This window comes from Neovison vison, chromosome 1 (assembly GCF_020171115.1).
Source record: "Neovison vison isolate M4711 chromosome 1, ASM_NN_V1, whole genome shotgun sequence".
In the NCBI taxonomy this organism is placed as follows: Eukaryota; Metazoa; Chordata; class Mammalia; order Carnivora; family Mustelidae; genus Neogale; species Neogale vison.
Genome location: NC_058091.1, coordinates 175,523,381 through 175,536,218, shown reverse-complemented (window position 1 = coordinate 175,536,218; position 12,838 = coordinate 175,523,381).

The following is a 12,838-nucleotide window of genomic DNA, read 5'->3' as shown; positions in this document are numbered from 1 at the left end:
AACATTTGTTGAAAGAGCTCAGAAGAGCCTGGCTAGGAGAGAATTTTTGTGATTAATTACAAGAATGTACCTAAATTACTCAGCAGTATTTCTGATGCAAGTAAGCCTCAAGGAGGCCTCAACCTGGGCCTGTACAGATTTGAAAACACTATTACAGTTTCTAAAAGGCCGAGGCCACTCATCTCTAGAATGACTGTAGTCCCACTAATAGTGCAGTCTTGCAAAAACTCAAGGCTACCAAAAGAATCTGTAATTTGCTCCAGCCAACACCTGAAGACAGAGCCTCTACCTCCCAGTTTCTACAGGAGGGTAGGAGCCTAACTTGTATAAGCTCTGACTAGCAAACCCAGATTGGTTTCATATGGATCAAACCTTCTCCTAACTGCTTTTTATAACTTTTCACTTCCCTCATTCGGCTGATCCTCCACTCACCTGTCTCCCTATTCCTTCATTTTTCTTTTGAAATTCTGAGTCATCTCTGTACAAATTAAATGAGTTCAGTTCATACTAATCTCTTCCTTATTTTTCTAGTGCTGAATCATATCTGTCCTTACCACTTTAACTGCTGTCTAACACTGTTTAATTTTGACACTAATAAATTCTCAATAAATGATGAAGAAATTAAGCCAGAAAAATCAACTTACTAGCAAGATAACAAGATTAGTACATAATAGAGCCAAAATTTCAATCCAGACTTGTATGATCATCACTGTTAACTACTTTGCTTCACTTTTGGACAAGTATTTCTTAAAATTCAAGAATAAATCCTATCTTGAAGGTTAATTGATGACATACCATCTAAAGTATGAGGTACAGGTTTTTTTGGTTTTTGTTGTTGGTTTTTTTTTAATTTTTCAATTTTTTTAATAAATATATAATGTATTATTAGCCTCAGGTGTACAGGTCTGTGAATTGCCAGATTTACACACTTCACAGCGAGGTATGGGTTTTTGAAAACCCAAAACCCATATGCCATTAGAATTTACAAATGAGGAACCTAACATATGTTAAAAATTGCATTAAAATAATTGAATTCACAAAGGAAATTATGACAGCCTAAAAATGGACCTATGCAAAATAAAAATTTTAAAAGTTATGTATTAAATAAAAAGAACACTAACATGTTTTCCTTCTGGAATTAATGGAACTGATAAGTATAGGAAATGTTATTTCCAACTAGATGTTTATAAATTTCCTCAGCAGAAGACACAAATATTAACAGCAGAGGTTCAAGAATCAGGGAGACTGAGGCTCTACACACAGTCCTCCATTTATTGGTCATAGGACCTGGACAAATTATTTAATTCTCTGAGCCTCTTCCGCTTCATAATAAAGCCAGCATCATGGTACAAAGAATTCCAAGATGATTTCCAAGATGTCTGGTCCCTTCTATACATGCCCTAAATGATCCTCTTCTGAATGTGTGCAGGACTTATAAATATGATGAACTATCATTTTCATGATTAGGTTCCATTATATGATAACAGTGATCATATTTGCAGATGTATTACATTCCCTAATCAGTTAACTCTGACCTAATGAAAAGACTATTATCCTACGTAAGTTCGCAAGCTCTTAAAGAGGGTTTTGATGTCAGAGAAATGTGCTTTTCCCATCCATGAAGAAGTAAATTGCTATGTTGTGGATCTAGATCTGTAAATAGGTGATCTCCTGGAGCCTCCAGCTCACAGCCAGCAAGATGAGAACTTCAGTCCTAAAACTACAAGGAACTGAACTCTGCTAATAACATGCCTCATCTTCTAAGAAAAGCTCCAGCTTCAAAAGAGAGCACTGGCTGACAACTCAACCTCAACCTGCAGACACCCTGAGCACATATACAGGTAACTCTTGCCCACTCTCCTTGAAACAGCTCAATCACTCCTTAGTCCCCATCACAAGACTCAAAATGCAAACCCAGATTATAAAGCATTTTTTTTAAGCCATCTCAATTTTTTCTCTTATAACAGAGTCAAGAAGAAAATAATAAAGTTCCACCTGACTTACTACCACTATCTTTATTATTTTTTTTAAAGATTTTATTTGACAGAGAGAGACATCACAAATAGGCAGAGAGGCAGATGGGGGGGGGCGGGAAGCAGGATCCCTGCTGAGCAGAGAGCCGAATGTGAGGCTCAATCCCAGGACCCTGAGATCATGACCTGAGCCCGAAGGCAGAGGCTTAACCCACTGAGTCACCCAGGTGCCCCTATCTTTATTAGTTTTAAGACTGTTTGGGGAAACATAAATCTTCATGATTACCCTACATCTCTCATTTTCTTTTCTATACTCCAAATATTCAAATCCAATTTCTAAAAATGGAATGAACTCCCACATGCAATAATCTTCTTTCCCAAAATATGGATGGTCACTGAATGGGTCATCTCTGCTACAGGGCACCAATTTCAGTTAGGATCTCTCAGCCACAAATAAAATAATACTTGACTAAGATGATTTAAGCAAAACTGATGTTCTCTTATACCACATAAAAAAGAAGTCCAAAACAGACTCTGAGCAGTTGAACAAATAGAACTAGATTCTTCCCAATTTCTATCTTACCATTATCAAGTGTAGGTGGTGGTTTCTCCTAGCACAAGATGGCTGTTGTAGTACTGATCATCATATTCTTTTTTTAAATATTTTATTTATTTATTTGACAGAGAGAGAGAGAGATCACAACTTGGCAGAGAGGCAGGCAGAGAGGGAGAGGGAATCCCCGCTAAGCAGAGAGCCCAATGCGGGGCTTGATCCCACAACCCTGGGATCATGACCTGAGCCGAAGACAGAGGCTTAACCCACTGAGCCATTCAGGTGCCCTCTGATCATCATGTTCTTTTTTTTTTTTTTTTAAAGATTTTATTTATTTATTTGACAGAGAGAGACCACAAGTAGGCAGAGAGGCAGGCAGAGAGAGAGAGAGGAGGAAGCAGGCTCCCTGTCGAGCAGAGAGCCCGATGTGGGACTCGATCCCAGGACCCTGAGATCATGACCTGAGCCGAAGGCAGCGGCTTAACCCACTGAGCCACCCAGGCGCCCCCTGATCATCATGTTCTTAATAGCACTCTAGGCAGGGAAAAGTGGATAATGTCGTAACAGGCCTTTACTTTGTGATTTTTCTTCTCTTTATTTTTTTTTTAATTTGTAAGTTGAAGTTTGATAAAAAGCACTCCAGCAAGGCTCCCTCTTAAGCTCTTCCATTAATGCTGGCAAAGGAGAATGGGACTGCCATGGTTAACACAGACCAACACAACTTATTCCCCAGGAATGGACATTTTGCCACCCAAACATGCTAAGATGTCTCTTAAGATGAAAAGATAGTGAAATATGATGCCTGCGTGACTCAGTTGGTTAAGCATCTGCCTTTGGCTCAGGTCACAATCCCAGGGTCCTGTGATCTATCCCTGGGTCCAGGCTCCTTGCTTAGTGGGGAGTCTGCTTCTCCCTCTGCCTATCACTCACCCTGCTTGTTCTTCCTCCTTCTCTCTCTGACAAATAAAATATTTTTTTAAAAAGTTAAAAAAAGAAAAGATGGAGAAATGACTATTGGATGGGCTAGCAACAACGACTACCTTAACAAAATGTTGTGCAAGCTGAGGATGCTTTTAGTGACAATTTGCCTTATACCAGGGCTTCAGACAAATTTGATAAATTCCCATGGTATGGATAGAGGAATAGCTTTACTGGGAAAGGGGGAAATGTACAAAGCTATGAATACTAAGAGAAGACAATTATCCTCCATCTTCTAATTATTCTACAAAGAATTGTGCTGAGGCATGACATATTTGCTTGAACAAAGGCCAGGCCTCTATCTCAGTGAAGGGAGCCCATTCCTACATTACTTTCAATTCTTATATTTATCAAATTAAAGGATGCATGGACTACATGGACACCAGGGTTTTGGTGCTCACTTTTTCTAGGAGTTTTGGGGAAGGACAGCTGCCCCACACCTGAAGACAATGTGTTCTACAAAAAGTTGCAATCTCCTTGCAAGGAAGAAAAGAAGATCTCTAATCCCATGGAAACTTTTATTCAGTATAGTCCTTCCACTAGAATGAGATGGGTGGACTTGATCAAGCTGGCTCATTCCCCAGGCAATCCAGAATGCAAACATATAATCATTTCCCAAAAAAATTTCCCCATAGTCTCATTAAATATAAATTTTTACATCATGGGAACTGGCTTGTCCACATGATGAATAGAAGGAGAATGACCTTATCTATCATTCCTTCATCCTAATGTCCCATTCCATGATTGACTTTGCTGTCCAATTTATTGCGATTTATCATTCTCCTTGGGAGTGAGTCAAAATTTTTGTGCTGTTCTAGTGTTGGATAACAAGCTCTGCGGGAATAGAAGGGTCGAGTTTTGTCATCACCAATGACTTCTAAAAACAAGGGAGGGTGAGCAGAGAACCACCCAATGCAAAACCAGTGTCAGTCTGGACCCTTTGAGATATAACCTACCATTTTCACATTAAGATCAAAGGAATAAAAGGACAATAGATTAATTGTTCTTGTCCCTTACTCACAGATGTCCAAGTAACCAGGAGTCCTGTGAGGACAGAGCTTTAGCTGCTTGCTTCCTCAAAGGACTTTACCTTCAACACATCATTCAGCAGAAATGACTGATTTGAATCACCTCAAGGTTTCAGCTATTGATGACCAAAGAAGCCACTGTTGCTGATACAAGAAATTATTTTCTAACGTGACAATGAATGCTGGTGGGTCAAACACTGATAATATTGCCATCTATGTAGGTCAGCGCAAGGACCATCACCTCTACCCTCAAAAGGAATTAAAAGTGTTGATGGTGATCCCCATCCTGAGATGCTGTGGGCCACACTGTAGCTATAAATATCAAGGTTCAGGTGCCTATTTCTAAACAAAAGCTAGTAGCTCCCTTTGATGTTAATTTCCTTGCACAAATTCTACAGATTCACTGATGCCTTAAGTCCTAAGCCTTTTTAACTCTTATTTTTTTCCCCCTACAATTCCACCACCTTAAGATTTTTTTTTTCATATTAGGCAGAAAGGTAATTTGAGTGACAAACCCTTCACAATAACTATAGTATTTTCTCTATATCAGTGACATATGTTTCAATTAGAGTCCCTTATAATTAATTCTTTATTAAAAGTCTCCTCATTCCCCCATGTAAATAGACCGACACCTATCTTAAAGATGTGTCTGAATGTCGGGATACACAGAACACTAGCTCAAACTAGTAACTCCTTTCCTCCCAACTCCCAACATAAAAAACTTATATTTATTTATCCTTATCCAATATTTGTTATTCTTCATGTGTTCCCCATGTTGATTGTGAGCAAAGTCCTTGAAAAGTAAATAAACCTAAGTGACTATTTTTCAGAACATCAATAGAAGAGTAGCTTTCATACTCTCCTATATGTGTTTCTACAGTGCTTAAAAGATTTTAAAAAGCACGTCCTGTTGCTAAACTTTTAAAAAATACAAAAAAATAAATAAAAACACAAAGAGGGGCACCTGGGTGGCTCAGTGGGTTAAGCCACTGCCTTCGGCTCAGGTCATGATCCCAGGGTCCTGGGATCGAGTCCCGCATCGGGCTCTCTGCTCAGCAGGGAGCCTGCTTCCCTCTCTCTCTCTCTGCCTGTCTCTCTGTCTACTTGTGATCTCTGTCTGTCAAATAAATAAATAAAAAATCTTTAAAAAAAAAAAAACACAAAGATAAAATAGCTAAAAATAAATAAGAAAGGAATCTTCAGAAGGCAGGCAAACCAGTGACAACTACTGAGTGAAAACAAAGGAGGCTTAAGGTTGGGACTGACTATGGGGATTCCCATGAGGTCAGTGAGGTCAACAGAGTCAACAACTATGACTCTGCACAGTCACTGTTATCTCCTTTCCCACTGGTATAACCTCTTCCCTTACCGACTGTCTTCTCAGACCAAAGTCCCTATATGCTCTATCTGTAAAGGACTGATTATTTCCCTCTTCCCTCTTTAATCAAAGAACATGTGAATGCTGAAACTATATTTATGATAAAAATGATGTAGTATTTCAATCTCCTAGGGCTTTGCCCTTTAATACTGATGAGGGAGCAAAAGGCAAGCTGAAGGCAAAACACAAGCTAACAACACCCCACAACCTAACCAACACCCACCAACACACATACACAGGTAGAATATATGAAACATTCCTCAGGCACTCCTGGCTGCCCTAGAATAAAGGGAAAAACAAATGGTTAACTGATACAGATTATAATCATGCAGGACCTGAGTCTCCATCAGCCTTAATGATTGACTAAAAACCTATAGAGTCAATTTCCTGGAGCCCTAACATCAGCCTCTCCTCCATAAGACAAAATCTTACATAATCAGTCACCCTTTATAATCCCACGCATCTCTCTGCCTATGGGTCCTGTCCCTGTGCTATAATAAAACACTTTTTTGCACCAAAAACATCACAAGAGTACTTTCTTGGTCATCTGCCGAACTACCTTATGGAACAGCGCTCAGGTAGCAAGGAGATTAACACCCCACCCCACAAAAAAGGAGAGAGAAAGAAAAGAAACAAAAAGAAGGGCTAAATGACCTGAGTTTTCTGCTCTCCAGTGAAAATCCTATTTGCCCCAGGCAATCTGTAAAACATTAAGAAAAAACAGTGAGGATAAAAGCCCCCCCCACCCAACAAATGTAGATTGGAAGAAAATCACCATAGGCTAAAAGAAATTTTACAAGAAAAAAAAAGGAAAAAAAAAAAAAAGAAAGAAAGAAATCTTACCACATTAAGTACAAGTACATTGCATTAATATCTAATTCTCTACCCTTCCCCTATGCACATCTTTTTACATAGGACTTGACAGTTCCTTCTCCAAGAAAGAGGTCACAGATGTTTTACACCCCTTGTCTCTGTGTTTATCACCCAGTCTGCTGTGGTTAATGGAATATGAACAGAAAAAAACAAAAACAAACAAACAAAAACCCTCTGCGCTACTGTGCCTGCTCTCCTTCCTGTGCACAGCAGCACAAGAACAGGCCTGGGCTAGCTGAGGAGGATCAGAGACGTGAACTGAGCCACTCACAGGCATTCCTAGCCTAGGTCAGCAGCCCCTGTGCTAGGTAAATGCAGGCTGCTCTATGCTACTTAGATTATATGGTTGACTGGGGCCATAAATTAGCTGAGCCCACACCCAAGGATTCCAACTCCTTCCACTTACAGAGGACAAAACTGTACGCACCAAGTGCAACAGACCCATGCCAGTGGCAGAGCTGGAAGTTAGGCAGGCCCTGAGACAGAACTTTGCAAACTTGCGTTATTACTCTACACATGGATACTTATCATCCTCATGGGCATTGGAAAGCCAGTTCATTTCCCTGCATCTCAGTGTTTCATTTGTAAATGGAGGAAATATATACGCTGAACAAGTAACTAGAAACCATCTGGCCTAAATATAAGAATCAATATGAAAACGTTTTCTAAAAAAGGGAGAAAGAAGCTAATGACCTTAGTGTTTAATGTAGGCAAGTACATCATTAAACATTTACTTACAATGATGTCATTTTATGACATTTAATTTTTGTGATAAGATTTAATGGAAGAGCAAACTAAGGCTCAGGAAACTTAAGTAACTCTGACCTAAGGACATTAACCCCACAGCACCTGGCATGGTTTTACTCATCAGCAGGTTGCCTACTGCTTGGAGCTCAGGAGAATGGTTAACTATTGTGAAATAAATAAATTCCTGCTATTGGTCACCTAGAAACATGCTACAAAGTTATTCAAATTAGAATGACTGATTTTCTATCTCTGATCTGAAAATTATACCAGCAGTATTTTTGTTTTTACATGTAGACACCTGTCACCTGCCATTAATGGTCACCTTGGTGGCTAGTTACAACATTCTACCTGCTTTGGAAGATGACAACCTTCTCTATGAAGTGCTCCCAGAGGTGTACCGTGCATTTCAGTTATGCCATGTGGCCTACATTTTGATTCAAACTACACCAAACTTACCTTCCAAACTCATTAGAAATATGTATTTTTAGGTTTAACTTCTCCAAATGAGAAGGACTGACTCTCTTTGAGGTATCCCATGAGACTTGAATTAAACGTATTAAGAAATGCCTCTAAAAATCGGGGGGGGGGCATGGCAAGAGTCAAAAGAATTTTGCACCAACAAATGTTATATGAAAAAATATGAGGCCAGTGTGAATTACTGGAAATGCTCATGAGTTGCATAGAATCTTGACTTGAATGGGACTTAAAAGAAACCACAAAAAGAATGAAAATTGTATTAGGGCAAAAAACCTCTCTGATCTTTTCTCAGCCTCAAAGTACTGAGTTAAAACTTCTCTCTTGGAATCCTAACTGCACGGTGGGTTTACATACAAGCACAACTCTCTCAGAGATGAAACTTCATGCAATTTCTTAGGGTCTTCAGGCATTCTGCTTAATCCACATTAAAATAAGTCAATCAGAAGGATTAAAGGAATATACTTTTATTCCACCTTAAAATCTTTGCCAATAAAATGCATTGACAAAGATTCTACTACTAAGTCTTAAAACTTACAACATCCTGAAGAAAATGAGGAGTGATGCTGAAGCAAGATAGTGGAATCCTGCTGGAATGCGACTTTTCTCATGGCTAAATTCCATTCTGATTTTTCTCATGGCAGTGAGTCACAAATTTCAGGTGATACAGAAAGAAGGAGCAAGGAGTAATGGCGTCCTCTTCAACCTCCTATAGAGCTTTGTTGGTCCACGTGTCTTTATTTTTGAACAGAAATCTTTTTTCTTAAATTTTATTATTTTTAAATAATTTCTACATCCAAAGTGGGGCTTGAACTCACAACTCTGAGATCAAGAGCTGCATGCTCTACCATCTGAGCCAGCCAGATGCCCCTTGAAAAGAAAACTTGGTCATCATTTCTGAACAAAAGTAAGACTGTGAACAAGAACTTTACAAATGCTTCATGGTCCTTCCCTTATTAAAGTAGTTCTAATTTGTATTATAAATAGAAGCACACATTTGGAAAGGATCTCTTAGATAGCTTATTTAATTGTGACAGTTAACTGGTTTAATTGTAAATAATTAGTTGAATAATAAATTATGTACATATATAAATACTGAAAGGGCACTATTTCAGTTCACAAAGGGAATTTTAACTTTAAATATACAAAATATACAGACAAACTATACAGTCTTTCCAGTAGGAAACTACTAACGTATACTGTGAAAATTAATAAAGGGAAACCACTAAAACAGAGCTGGGAGACCAGCCAGGGGAGCTCTCAGGTCCTACCACTTCTCATGAACTGCAGACACAACAGGAAAAGATGGACACTGCATTTTCACCACCCAGCAGGAGGAAGAAAGACTCCACTGCCACAATTCCTACAACGTTCCCCTCCCCCATTCCTACTCCCCATCCCTACCACCCTCCACCAATGAAACAGTCCAGCCAATGCAGCCAATGAAAGAAACCCACAGCTCAACCAAGGAAAAGCCACCATGGTTCCAACTCCCAGTTTACTCCAGTGGACTTCTTTGTTTATGACAGCCTTCCCAACCTTCCCTTTGCCTCTGTAAAAGGGCTCATCCCCTCCTTTGTTCAGCTGATTAGTGTAAGAGTTTTGCCTTAGGTTGCCTACCCTGATTACAAGTCTCTGCTATTCCCAAATAAAGCTTGCATTTATTTATTTATTTATTTATTCATTTATTTATTTATTTATTTATTTTTCTGCTGGTAAAATAACTGGCAGTTTCATTTTTAAGGTTAACAATACTGTGGAAGACAACTGTGGCCTTGTGGTAGTATCCTATCTGCGTCCCATAAACTCTGTGAAATGCTTGCTGACATCCTGTCTGCACTTCAAACAATGCTTAACTATGTGCCAGATTTAAATTATAATTTACATTCACCAATATAAGAGTGCTCTCAAAAAAAAATATTTTAGTATTTGGCACTACTGAGATATAATTGACAAAACCTTAAAGTATTTTAAGTGTACATGATGATTTGATTAAAATATTTTTTAAATGAAACTCATCTATGGGTGGGAGAATAGTTTTGTGTATGTTATGTGTAATCTTTACCCAAATCAACTTCAGTTTTATCTGGGGGTAATGGAAAAAAAAAAACAAAACAAGTAAAGCAGGGGCTTTCATATTTTCTGTGTAAGCTTCTACTTAAAGATAATAAAAGATAGAATCTACCCCAAAACATTTGTTGATACAAAATGAAAAAATCCTTTAGAATCTCTAAAAGTAAGAAAGAGAGTTTTATTCAAGCCCAAGTTCGGACAGCTGCCCAGGAAACACGTTTTTCACTGGGAAGAGAGTGTTCCAGAGAATGAACAGTTTTCAAGCAGTTACATACTTTTTACATCTTGTAAAGCTCAAAATATTATAGAGCACATAGGCAGGACTCACGAGTTTTAATGTCAAGGAGTGCAGGCAACGGGAGCCATTGATGGGTATCTTAAGACAATAGGGTTTTCCTTTAGGCTACCCACAAAGCAGGTGCACAATGTATGCTTGGTGGGCTGTAAGCAAGGCTTTGGCTTAAACAAAGTTTATGTATAGTCATGCTGACTTAGAAGAACATCTAAAATGGATTCCCTTATGTCTCAGGCCTTTAGAGAGTTTTTTCTCTCATCATAACTTCAACAGTAGACAAAGTATTTACATCAATATGTAAGTGGTGGCAGAATATTTTGAAGTATCAGCAGAGATTCTCTTAATTTTTCTTTCTTTTTTAAGAACTTGGTCTTTCCCCCCATTCACATACCTAAACTACAGGATATTTATTACTTCAGATAGATGATATTACAGTAAAGAAAAACCATTTGAGATTCTAAAGGCAAAATCTAGAGTATGAACAATTTTGAAAGAAAAAGAGCAGAACTTCCTAAGTCTCTGCCATTCATTATGATGGTCAGAGATGCCCCTGATTTGATGGTGGTAGGTAGGGGACAGAAAAGAGAGTTAAAGAGTCAAAGGGGAGGTCAGCAAGGAAGAAGCAGAAATGTTGGCTCCTTGGGAAAGGTGGTATAAGCAGAAAGAGTTACGGGTCTACAGAAAAAGAAAAACACATCTTTCTTGATATAAGAAAAATCATTTTAGGGGTGCCTGAGTGGCTCAGTCAATTGGGCGGCCAACTCCTGGTTTCACTCTGGTCATAACCTGTTTGGTTGTGAGATCAAGCCAGACCAGGCTCTGTGCTCAGTGGGAGTCTGCTTGAGATTCTCTCCCTCTCCCCCTCCCCAATCGCTCATTTTCTCTCTGGAATAAATAAATCTTTAAAAAAATAAATAAATAAAAGAAAAATCACTTTAGGTCCCTCCCCACCCCAACCATCTTATAAAATAACATAAAAACAAACAGCCACTATCAGGCCAGGAGATAGCCTAATCATATCAGGGTAAAACTCCCAGAGCTGATTCACAAGTGAAGACTGACTTAAGGCGCATTCTTGAGTTATTTTTGCTGGACCTAAACCTCTGTGACCACTCAAATACCAGGCAAAATAGAGCCAGAGAATTGATAATGTTGACGGTGGCCCTTGTGATCTTGATCTGGACCCAGGAGCCTTAAGATGACCTTTGCCCCAATTCTATGTTGTATTCTCATTGAATAAGTCCCTTCATAAACACGTACACACCCGTGGCTCAAAACTTCCCATTTTGTTCAGGGAACAAAGATTTTCCCAAAATCTTTAGGAAAGATCCCCAGATTCCTCATTGCTTTAAGTAAAACCCTTCCTTTTCCTAATCTCTGGCTCTGTTGTGCCTTTTGGCTTGACACCCATCAAGAGATGAGCCCAGTTTCAGTTCACAGTGGGTTCTGGTCCCTGTCCACAATAACTGAAATCCCAGATTGTTTGGGGATGGTTATAGATGCACCGAGAGATCACTGAATCTGTATCTAGCTATCTTTTTGGAAAGAACAATAGTTCAACTGAGTAAATTTGAAGATCTAATGGGCTTTATTAAGTGATTCATGAATCGAATTGGGCAGCATCCCATCTAGCCAATAGAAAGGAACTCTGAGGAGTTGTACAAAATGGAAAGGTTTTACAGGAAGAAGCATGAGGAACAAGAAGTTATTAGCAAAGAAATAAAAAAGGACTTCTCAGGTAAAATCACCTTCTATCAGGAGTAATTTAGAGTTTCTTATTAGTTATATCACCTCATCTTCCTTTGGGGGTACAAAGAAGCCCCATGTTTACCTTATTGGTGTTGATCCCAAAATTCCTGACTAAAGGGTTAAGACTACATTCTTGGAGGAGGCTGGGACTGCAATTAGATGGGTATTAAGTCCCAGTTTGGTTACTTGGCCTAATTGATGCCATTTGGGAACTGTGGTTTTCTTTTAAACACTTTGAAAGGCAGGTGGGCCAGGATCAACTGTTCTAAGAAGCCACTATTCCCAGTACCATCACAAGATTGAGATCTACTTATGTGAAACACCAAAGTAAGAAGATATACAAAGGCTCAGCTGTCAGCTTGAGCCCCTCCAGAAATAGTTCTCAGACACGGAGGTCACAGCGAATAAAGAGGGGGGAGAGGAGAAGGTGAAAGCTTTGCAGATCTTAAAGTTCTTGGCAAATGGTCTGCAACTGACAGAACCCCACCTTGGTGTGGGGGCAGAGGGATCATTTCAGGAGAAAGGGAGTACCAGGCAGAGACCCTCAAACATTAAAGGAGAAATTTGCATTTTAAAGTGATAGGCCAAGGGCCCAGAGCTGAAACGTTTGGAAGCACTACTCTGAAGGTCTGCATTATGCCTCCCTTGAGGGTGATGTGCAGAGCAAATGTGCCTGCCAACCAGGAATGCACCGGTTACTTATGCTAATTCTGGGCT